General features: G+C 44.6%; 3 non-coding genes across 3 annotated transcripts; all 3 read left to right on the top strand.

Moving 5' to 3' along the window:
- The first annotated feature begins 4,842 nt into the window (after positions 1–4,842).
- Positions 4,843–4,924, top strand: TRNAL-UAG (transfer RNA leucine (anticodon UAG)). The gene has a single exon. It is a non-coding gene; the product is annotated as a tRNA-Leu (tRNA).
- A 362-nt stretch (positions 4,925–5,286) lies between these two features.
- TRNAL-AAG (transfer RNA leucine (anticodon AAG)) lies at positions 5,287–5,368 on the top strand. Its single transcript has one exon. It is a non-coding gene; the product is annotated as a tRNA-Leu (tRNA).
- A 2,742-nt stretch (positions 5,369–8,110) lies between these two features.
- On the top strand, positions 8,111–8,192 carry TRNAL-AAG (transfer RNA leucine (anticodon AAG)). The gene has a single exon. It is a non-coding gene; the product is annotated as a tRNA-Leu (tRNA).
- The last annotated feature ends 2,670 nt before the right edge of the window (positions 8,193–10,862 follow it).

Raw genomic sequence — 10,862 nt, 5'->3', positions numbered from 1 at the left:
AAGGTAGAACATGGAAAACAAGGGGCAGGGGGATCCTGAAGCCAGGTAGACTAGAACGAAGAAGGCTACAGACCCCAGACACAGTTCTTCAGAAGGTCATGGTGATGTGTAAATGAGGGAGGGCCTTTTGTTGTTGGACAGTATGCTTGGGCTACAGTGTTTGGGCACTCTCTGACAGTGTCATTGTGGGGTGCTATGTACATGTGTTCTGCTGGTCAATGGCTGTTCCTGTGTTGTTTATCTTTCAGGTGTCAGGGGATTGTTGTGGTTTGACATGCTGGGGAGTACACATGGGCAATGTTCACATGTGATGCGTACAGGACACTGAGGGTCACTTGATTTCACATGCATGTATTGAGTGCATGTCCCTACTGACACACACACTTACACAATGCTTCACCACACATACAATCACCCTTCCATGCCCACATGTGAACACAGATTGCCTTCTCTGTCATGCTGTGGCCCTGCAGCGCATGATCACTTACCATTTGGGGATTGCGTACATGCGTCAATAGGTTATTTTTGTTGCTTGTCCTTTTTATGTGATGCTCAAGGTGTATCCCCAACACAATGGCTGCTCACTGTGCTGTGTGCTGAGCAGTGTGTTGCAGGAGACACACACAGCACACGGGTTAGGGATTAGCGGATTTGGCTTGGCCAATGTGCATGAGAACAGGCATTCAGTCTTTTGTTGATGGTACCACTGGTGGCATGCATTTGTGTATGACTTTGTATGTGTGGGAGGTTGTTGGTCAGTCATTTCATCTGATTCCATGTCAGGTGTGATTGTCTCAGGCCTCTTTTCATTTATCACTTGTCACATCGTATGTAATTGGTCATGTGTTGGCCTTTTGATGTTGCGTGCCATGTCATGGTGTGGCAGACAAGGGTGATGTGGGTTGGGAGGGTTTGGGTGACATACCAGTGATTGTCATGGCCTGGTTTGCAGGGGGGTGGTGTGATACACACCTTGCATGTGTTCCTTTTGGTCACACAGGATTGGTTTTGTTTAAGTAGCTAGGGATGCACACAATGTAGCACTTCCGTGGCAACATTCTCAGGGTGGTATGGTTGTGACAGTTGACTGTCTGTTTGTCATCATCGGTTGTCACCTGGTATCTGCCAGGCCTGCGTGCACTCCGCAGGGGTGGGAGTTTAGGTGAAAAATGTGGACACAAGCTGGGTCCGGGCTGCCTCGCCACGTGCCCATTCCCCTCCCATGGGCAGCGCCTGTGCCTGTGGTTGGGGATGTGGGGGCACCACCATGTCCACCGGTACATCCCGCCGTGTTGCAACATTGTGCAGGACACATGCTGCCACAATGATCCTGCACACTACTGGGGGTGCGCATATAGTAGCTGGCCGCCAGAGCGGTCAAGGGAGCGGAAGCGTGACTTGAGCACTCCGCATGTGTGCTCCACTATGCCCCTGGTTGCAATATGGGCAGCGTTGTATCTTACCTGGGGTGGTGTGGTGGGGTTCCGTATTGGCGTCATCATGTGGTTGCTCAGAGGGTAGGCACTGTCCCCTGGGGAGGTTAGGATGGTTGTCATTAGTTGGGTTTGTGTATTTGTCTGTGTGTGACATGCATGCATGTACGCAGACATTTGTACTCACCAATGAGCCATGTGTCGCTGTGCTTCCCAACTTCCAGGTCCCGGCTCAGGGCAGACATTCTGTAAATGAAACTGTCATGGGTAGACCCAGGATAGTTTGCATAGACAGAGGTGATGATTCCATGGGCATCGCATACAACCTGTACGTTGATGGAATGCCAGTGCTTTCAGTTTCGATAGATGTGCTCAGTGGCCCTACGTGGATTTAGGGCCACATGGGTGCAATCTATGGCACCAAGCACTTTGGGGAAGTGTTCCACCCTGTAAAAGTCCTGGACCACGGCCTGCGTTTCTGCGGGTGTTCTGGGCATGTATATGTGCCTGCAGACTGAGGGGGGCGCAGTCATGTTTGCCAACACCTGGTGTAGGCAGCGTGACTGCGTGGCCTGTGAAACACCCCCGACTATGGCAGTTGTCCGCTGAAATGACCCAGTGGCCAAAAAATGCAGGACATTGAGCACCTTCTCCAAGGGGCTCAATGCTTGGGAGCACAGGGTGGGTAATGTTAGGTCATCTTCCCATTCCCTGACCAGGTCTAGGATGATACGAGGTGGAAACCTATAACTGCCATTGACCTGGTCATCAGGCATCCCAAAAAGGCTGGTCTGGGGCAATAAAATGCGGGGCATGGCTATTCTCCTCCTCCTGCGGTGTCCCACGATCAGTACTGCGATGAATGGGGCATTCATCGTAGCTGTATATACGTGTTTGTTGTTTGCGCATACTTTTATACCGCACGCGGGGACGCTTCCGTATGCCTTCGTGTGGCAGACGTGTTGACGTCTGTGCGCGTCTTTTGGCATGCGCAGGTTTCTTGTATTCGATTCCATGAATACGTGCTGTTCGCGTGCGTGTGGGCGTTCTGTGTATTTCCCTGCTGTACTTCCCCAGTTACGCTTTCTTTTTCACACGTTGTTCCCCATTCCGCATGTTCCGCCCCGTGTTCTGGTGATAGAGAAGTGCATAGGTAGTCCCAGCACGGCTCTGACGGCGCCATTTTGAGTGATCTGCAAGGCAGCGATATTGCCAGCAGAGGTGCCTGCTAGAAGACTGTTGCAATAGTCTAACCTGGAGTTTACGAGGGCAGATGCGAGAAGAGACATATTGCTAACAGATAAAAATGGACGCATTACGCACAGTTGCCTATTAATCCAGCTGCATGATGCTCGGGTTTTGGCCACATGTGGGCGCATGGAGAGGTCAGCGTCAATAGTAATGCTGAGGGTCTTAACGCTTTGGGCCACTGGAATGGAGACATCGGCAATCATAAATGATGTGACTAGATCCGGCAATGAGGATCTCTGTTTTATCGGCATTCAATGCCATAAAGTTCTGACTCATCCAGGAGTGGGTGATGGAGTAGATGGCAGCAATGGCTTTAGAATCAGTGGAGTAAGAGCCTGAAAGTTCGAGGATGACCTGGGTGTCATCAGCGTAGTTGGTATATAAGACACCCAGGTCATCGAGCAACAGGAGCATAGGGAGAATGTAAATGTTGAAGAGAGTATGGGACAGAGAGCATCCCTGAGGAACACCGCGGGTGAGCAGGGAAGGTATAGAAGATGAATTTTGGATCACCCGGGGACCGAGAAAAGAGGCTAGCCATTGCGTCATCAGGTTTATGCAGCCGACAATTGTTTGTAATCTTGTTGCCAGTAATGCGTGGTCTACTAAGTCAAACGCTGTGAAAAGATCTAGCAACATCAAAAGGGCAGGATGGCCACGGTCAATGATGGATCTGAGATTTGATTTTAAATCTAACATGGCAGTTTCTGTGCCAAGACAGTATTATGTACTCTCTATTCCGTCTGTCTGTGTCAAAATTGCCCCGAGGCTCATGTTGTCCGCATCAGTAGTGATGACTGTGTATTTTCCCTGCTTGTAGTTGTGCAATGCAGGCACATTCATTAGCATTTAATTTATGTATTCAAACTCTTCCTCACAATGTTCATCCCGTACAAATGTTACGTACATTCTTACTAAGTTCTACATTACAGCTGTGTGCTTAGCAAAATCCTTTCAAACTTTGAATAGTATTCACCATTCCCAGAAATGCCTGTACTTGATCTTTGCTCTTGGTGAGGCTTTATTCTTAATTGTCTCACTAAATGTCTCTTGGGCGATATGCCCCTTTCCAATATGACATGTCCCAGGTATTAAAACTCCCCCCTGTTTATCTTGAACTTTTAATTGCTTATGGTCATGCCTGCCGCATGTTGCTTCTTCAGTACCCCATTGACCCTCCTGTTATGTTCCTCGATAGTCTCTACATATACTAGAAGGTCATCCTGGAAGAGCACAATACCTTCATCGCCATCAAAAATCCTGTACATAATGTTCTGGAAGACTGACGTGGCAGAATTAAGTCAGAAAGGCATTCTCTGTTACTGAAATAATCCTTCTGGTATTATAAATGCAGTCAGACCCCTCAATTATCTCTGGAGTGTTACCTGGTGCTAGACAGAGGTTAGATCAAGGATTGAAAACACCCTTGCTGGGCCTATGGTTGATAGTAACTCCTAAATGTTTGGCAAAGGGTTTCTATCTGGGATGATGCATTTATTAAGTTCTCTCATGTCAAGATACATTCTTACGTTTCCTGAAGTTTTCCACACCACCACCAATGATGACACCCATTCTGATGCATCTGTGCTTTCTATCATTCCTTTCTCTTGCAATTTCTTACGCTCTGCTTTCACCTCATCCGTCATGGAAACTGGGATATTGCGCATCTTTTGTGTAACTGCTTTGGATCCCTCCTGCATCCTTATTCGATGTGTGAATCCACTTAAGCAACCTACATCCTCCTTGAACACCTGCTCATGCATTTGCAGTAGATCCGGTGAGCCCATTTCTGTCGTCAATATGGCTTTTTCCGCATTGGAGTCTAGTTTTTTTTCTAATTTCTTTTGGTGAGCCCAACTCTGGAGTGGCAACGATCCTTTCTTCGAAATATATACCTTCACTGTTGCTTCTGTCACACAGTTGAATCAAATAATTGTATTTAATGCAATCAACTGTTACAAATATAATAGTTAAATGTGCAATCCAGTATAAGTTTATGGGCTTTTTTATGTTTGGATACTGCAGGGATCAGTATGATGATGTCAAAGTAAAAAATAATGGCTGAAACATTCTGCTTTGATCAAACTCTAAATCTCCACTCAGTTCCCCTCATGATTGTCAGGTACTACTATAACATGTGATACTGATTTAGACAGCTGGTTGCGTGGCCGAGCGGTCTAAGGCGCTGGATTTAGGCTCCAGTCTCTCTGGAGGCGTGGGTTCGAATCCCACCGCTGCCAAGGTTTTTTTTTTTTTTTGAATGCCCGTTTGGATTTTAAACTTTCAACCAACGTACCGTTTCCGAACTTTCAATTTTTTTTCACACTCTTCCACTGACCGATTTCACTACAGTGACCCCCCCTTACGAATTTCCTATACAATGCCAGCACACCAGCAAAAAAGTGTATTCGACCCAACCGATTCGTTTTTAAAATCCTGACATTTTTTTCTTTGCTAACGGGGCACAACGTCTAGTTGGCTTACTAGAATGTGATAGATTCTGGGTAATTATTTGCATGAAAGAAACACCAAAAGCAACAAGTCGGCAGACGTTTTTTCTATGATTTTCTATAGAGGATTTAGACTGGAGGAGACAGCAGCCGGTAGCGTGGCCGAGCGGTCTAAGGCGCTGGATTAAGGCTCCAGTCTCTTCGGAGGCGTGGGTTCGAATCCCACCGCTGCCAAGTAGTTTTTTTTTCTCCAATCTTCTACCCTTATTGTCAATGAACATTTTCATAGCTTTTATCTCAAGGTAGATGAATGGATGTTGGGGGGAGTACTAGGGCATGTTTTTTGAGCGCAGGGCAGGTGTGCCCTGGTCTCTGGTACTTCAATAATATGTTATAAAGACGTCCCCTTGTAATACGTAACCCTATTTATCCAACAGAGTCCCCCCACCCAAGCCTTTCCTTTTTATTATTATTTACATTTTATAATAAAGCAACCCCCGCTGCACGTGCAGCAATTAAGGCCTTAAAGTGAGTTGATTTCACAATGTGAACACATCTCGCTCCTGTCCTTGAGCCAGCCATTGTCCAGATTCCCCACATACTTTTTATCGCTGTGCTATCAATCTCGTTTAGTCGGCAAGGTATCTTTTACTGAATCTTAAAATTGTGCCAAGAGATTTTAACAAAATGGTGAGACACTGCCCTCTTGAGGACGGCTGAAACACTTCAATCCTCCTTATCGATGAACTAAAGGAGACCAGAACTGCCCCAAATACATTAGAAGAGTGTTAAGGCCTTTTGTCAGAGGTGTTGCTCCCTGTACATCTCTCGGGTTTTGGCCAAAATCTAAAACTGGCAATTATGAGTGGTGACAGTGCATTCAGATTCTGTTCCAAAACACAGTGGACAGTAGGTGTTGCCACGAGAGACCTAATACACTAAAATAAAATGTTATTGTCTTCAGTTCATAATGTATCATTCATATTTTTTAAATCTCTTATTTTCAAATCTCCTCCTCATTTTGTTGCTTCCCCCAACCCAACCTAAAACTATTTCACATTGTTAAGGCATACATGCCACCCCTCCTGATTTAGAAGGGAGACTCCCGATTTTACTATTAAAAATCTTGATATTTTCCCCTTCTCCCACCTAAAACAATTTTAACCCCAATACAAGCCTGTGGGAAAATTCATTTTTCCCGATTTCCTTGACAAAATCTACCTCCGAGGTGCTTCAAAATGTTGGCTTGTATGTTAAGGCACCACTTGCTTTTACTTTCGTTCTGGTGCTCACGTATATGTAGATGTTTGGCCAAATCAATGATACCTTGTAGGGCCTCAGCAGACGGAGAGACGGAATCAAAAGGTCTATAACTACTAATCAGTTTCTCCCATGGCTTCCCTGGGATATCTGTGAGGTTCATTGGCTTTTGAGCATCCCCACAAACACACGTTGTCACTGTTTTTACAAAGGACACAATTCCCCACTGTTCTTTCTATCTATATATCAACAACAGCCCCCCAGCAGTCGTTCATTATCCTCCTCTTCGTCTTCACTATCCCTTGATAACCTTTGTGTCCCATCTCAATCAAACGTTGTCTTATAACTTCAGGAGGTATGACATTGTCACCTCTTTTCAGTACATTGTTCTAAAAATACACTTTGGGGGTAATTCATAGAATTCGGTGCACAAGTGGCAGACGCGGCTGGCGCACAGAGTGCGCGTGCGGCAGTCTGCGCCAGCCGCATGTGCCAAAACCCATTTAGGCGTACAACGTATTCATAAATTTATACATCGATAAGCAGCCGTGGCACAGAGTGGCGCAGCGACCCTGCAGCAGCGCCAGTTACGCCCCCAACCCCGCCCTGTGCGCTAAAAACTTTGCACAAATTCAGTACATGGCGCAAAGGTCAGTGGACCAGCATAGAGCCCACAACCACAAAAACGCGTGTAAAACTCCCCGCTCACCCCTCGGAATACACGTACCCCGGTTGTGCCAGCGAAATCGCATGTAAAACTCCCCGCGCACCCCTCCGAATACAATCCAATTTCTTACGCTCTGCTTTCACCTCATCCGTCATGGAAACTGGGATATTGCGCATCTTTTGTGTAACTGCTTTGGATCCCTCCTGCATCCTTATTCGATGTGTGAATCCACTTAACCAACCTACATCCTCCTTGAACACCTGCTCATGCATTTGCAGTAGATCCGGTGAGCCCATTTCTGTCGTCAATATGGCTTTTTCCGCATTGGAGTCTAGTTTTTTTTCTAATTTCTTTTGGTGAGCCCAACTCTGGAGTGGCAACGATCCTTTCTTCGAAATATATACCTTCACTGTTGCTTCTGTCACACAGTTGAATCAAATAATTGTATTTAATGCAATCAACTGTTACAAATATAATAGTTAAATGTGCAATCCAGTATAAGTTTATGGGCTTTTTTATGTTTGGATACTGCTGGGATCAGTATGATGTCAAAGTAAAAAATAATGGCTGAAACATTCTGCTTTGATCAAACTCTAAATCTCCACTCAGTTCCCCTCATGATTGTCTAGTACTACTATAACTTGTGATACACGATGTGATACACGAGGTGACAGATGGTAGCGTGGCCGAGCGGTCTAAGCCGCTGGATTTAGGCTCCAGTCCACCGCTGCCAAGGTTTTATTTTGAATGCCCGTTTTGGATTTTAAACTTTCAACCAAAGTACACAAGCCTTTTTGCCGAACTTTTCATTTTTTCACACTGTTCCACTGAACGATTTCCCTACCATGGCATCCCTTACGGATTTCCTATACAATTTTATTCCTGACTTTTTTTCTTTGCTAACGGTGCAGAACGTCTAGTTGGGTTACTAGAATGTGATAGGTTGTAGGCTATTTAGTTGAATGAAAAAAATACCAAAACTAACTCGTGGGCAGACTTTTTTTCTGCGATTTTCTATAAAGGATGTAGAACAGATATAGTCCATAAGTGGTAGCGTGGCCGAGCGGTCTAAGGCGCTGGATTAAGGCTCCAGTCTCTTCGGAGGCGTGGGTTCGAATCCCACCGCTGCCATAAAGTGTTTTTTATTTTCTACCCTTATTGTCAATGAACATTTTCATAGCTTTTATCTCAAGGCAGATAAATGGAGGTTGGGGGGAGTACTAGGGGTATGTTTTTGACCGCAGGGCAGGTGTGCCCTGGTCTCTTGTACTTCAATAATATGTTATAAAGACGTCCCCTTGTAATAGGTAACCCTATTTATCCAACAGAGATCCCCCTGCCCCCCACCCAAGCCTTTCCTTTTTATTATTATTTACATTTTATAATAAAGCAACATCCGCTGAACGTGCAGCAATTAAGGCCTTAAAGTGAGTTGATTTCACAATGTGAACACATCTCGCTCCTGTCCTTGAGCCAGCCATTGTCCAGATTCCCCACATACTTTTTATCGCTGTGCTATCAATCTCGTTTAGTCGGCAAGGTATCTTTTACTGAATCTTAAAATTGTGCCAAGAGATTTTAACAAAATGGTGAGACACTGCCCTCTTGAGGACGGCTGAAACACACTTCAATCCTCCTTATCGATGAACTAAAGGAGACCAGAACTGCCCCAAATACATGAGAAGAGTGTTAAGGCCTTTTGTCAGAGGTGTTGCTCCCTGTACATCTCTCGCGTTTTGGCCAAAATCTAAAACTGGCAATTATGAGTGGTGACAGTGCATTCAGATTCTGTTCCAAAACACAGTGGACAGTAGGTGTTGCCACGAGAGACCTAATACACTAAAATAAAATGTCATTGTCTTCAGTTCATAATGTATCATTCATATTTTTTAAACCTCTTATTTTCAAATCTCCCCCTCATTTTGTTGCTTCCCCCAAGCCAACCAAAAACTATTTCACATTGTTAAGGCATACATGCCACCCCTCCCGATTTAGAAGGGAGACTCCCGATTTTACTATTAAAAATCTTGATATTTTCCCCTTCTCCCACCTAAAAAAAATTCTAACCACACTACAATTACTAGAACAAAGGTGAAAGGGTTGAGAACAAAATAATTGAAGAGCCTCCTCTCTTCCAGTTCATTCCGGGTTTCAACACAATAAGGTGTAAAGAATCACACCAGTGGTTTCCAAAAGTTTTATATATGGATAGAATTTAAGTTTCTACTTGTAAAATTCTGAACATCATGTAAAAGACAATGAACACAAGCAATCAAAATTTGCACAATCTGAACAAAACAGAGGCAAGATCCTATTCTTACATGGTGATATTGATAAACAAAGGTGAACAAATAAACAAACGGGTCAATAATACATATCGTAACAAGAACAAACAGTTGACAGTGGTGATACTGTGTATTGCTGAAAAATGCCTCTACACCAGGTGTTTCAGCCCTATTAAGAGGCTAGGTGAGCCATTTCTTCCTAGGACCTTCATCGGGACAAGAGGAGAACTGTGTGGTCAGGATGTTCAGGGAGTACTGAAACAGGAAGGAGGAGAGTAATGAGGGGAGGCTCAAAGCATGTTAGCTGAAGAGAGTGACATAAATCACTTAATGTCTATCTTAGAACTGGAAAGACATTGCTTACCTGTGGGGACGCGAGTCAGGCCACAGGTGAAGGTAACTGGGGTAACCTAATTAGGAAAGGATAACATGGACAGTACCCAGCGAATTACTCAGGTAATGTGGAGCTGGAAAAAAGGGGATGTGCACAGAACTGATCTATGAATCTTACCTAAATAATGGTACCCATTAGTCCGAAAAAGTCGTAACCGGGGTTGCTTTGTCTTCACATATATTTACTAAAGGTGGAGAAAGCAGATACAGCATCTGGTCACTAAAAATGTGGGATATGCAGTTGTAGCAGAAATTATTTGTGTGAGTCTGTGCTGATGATGTGCAAGCTAATAATGCTTACCTAAGTCGGGGAATCTCGCTTGCGGCATCATGACGGGCACATTGTGCATGCGTCTTCATGAACCCCCTGGATCCGTTCTAGGGCATATGCATAAGGACAGACTGTCAGAGTTTTAAAAGAATCATAAAAAGACTCATGGCAACACCCGGGCCGATCGCTCGACTCATAGTGTTAATGGGAAGCGTGCGCTTCTTACCAGAATCTGTGGGAGTAAAACCACGCTGTTCCTGTGCGAATCTGCAGACCGCAGCGCGATTGGAAACTTGCGTATGGAATGTTTACACCCTATTGTGTTGAAACCCGGAATGAACTAGAAGGGAGGAGGCTCTTCAATTATTTTGTTCTCAACCCTTTCACCTTTTTTCTAGTAACTTAAAAAATAGGGTTGTATCCGCCAGGACCCCTTCTATATATTTAACCCCACTACAAGCCTGTGGGAAAATTATTTTTTACTGATTTCCTTGACAAAATCTACCTCCTAGGTGCTTCAGAATGTTGGCTTGTATGTTAAGGCACCACTTGCTTTTTCTTTTGTTCTGGTGCTCATCGTATATGTAGATGTTTGGCCAAATCAATGATACCTTGTAGTGTCTCAGCAGATGGAGAGACTGAATCAAGTAGGTAAGACAAAACTATTAGGTTACATTATATAGAAGGAGCTCTCTTTGTCCCTTCTTCTCTCTCTTCTCTCTTCCTTTTCGCAACACTGTTCCCTCACATTCTCTTCTCGGACCCTGTCCTCAAATCAGATCACCATACTACACATCACCCTCTGTTCACAAAGATTCTTCCTCTCACTACTGTATGTAGTCTTTCAGATAG

The sequence above is a fragment of the Ambystoma mexicanum genome, chromosome 1p (assembly GCF_040938575.1).
Source record: "Ambystoma mexicanum isolate Mex_15411 chromosome 1p, UKY_AmexF1_1, whole genome shotgun sequence".
NCBI lineage: Eukaryota > Metazoa > Chordata > Amphibia > Caudata > Ambystomatidae > Ambystoma > Ambystoma mexicanum.
The sequence above is the reverse complement of the archived record's forward strand: the minus strand, read 5'-3'. Positions and strand labels throughout refer to the sequence as shown.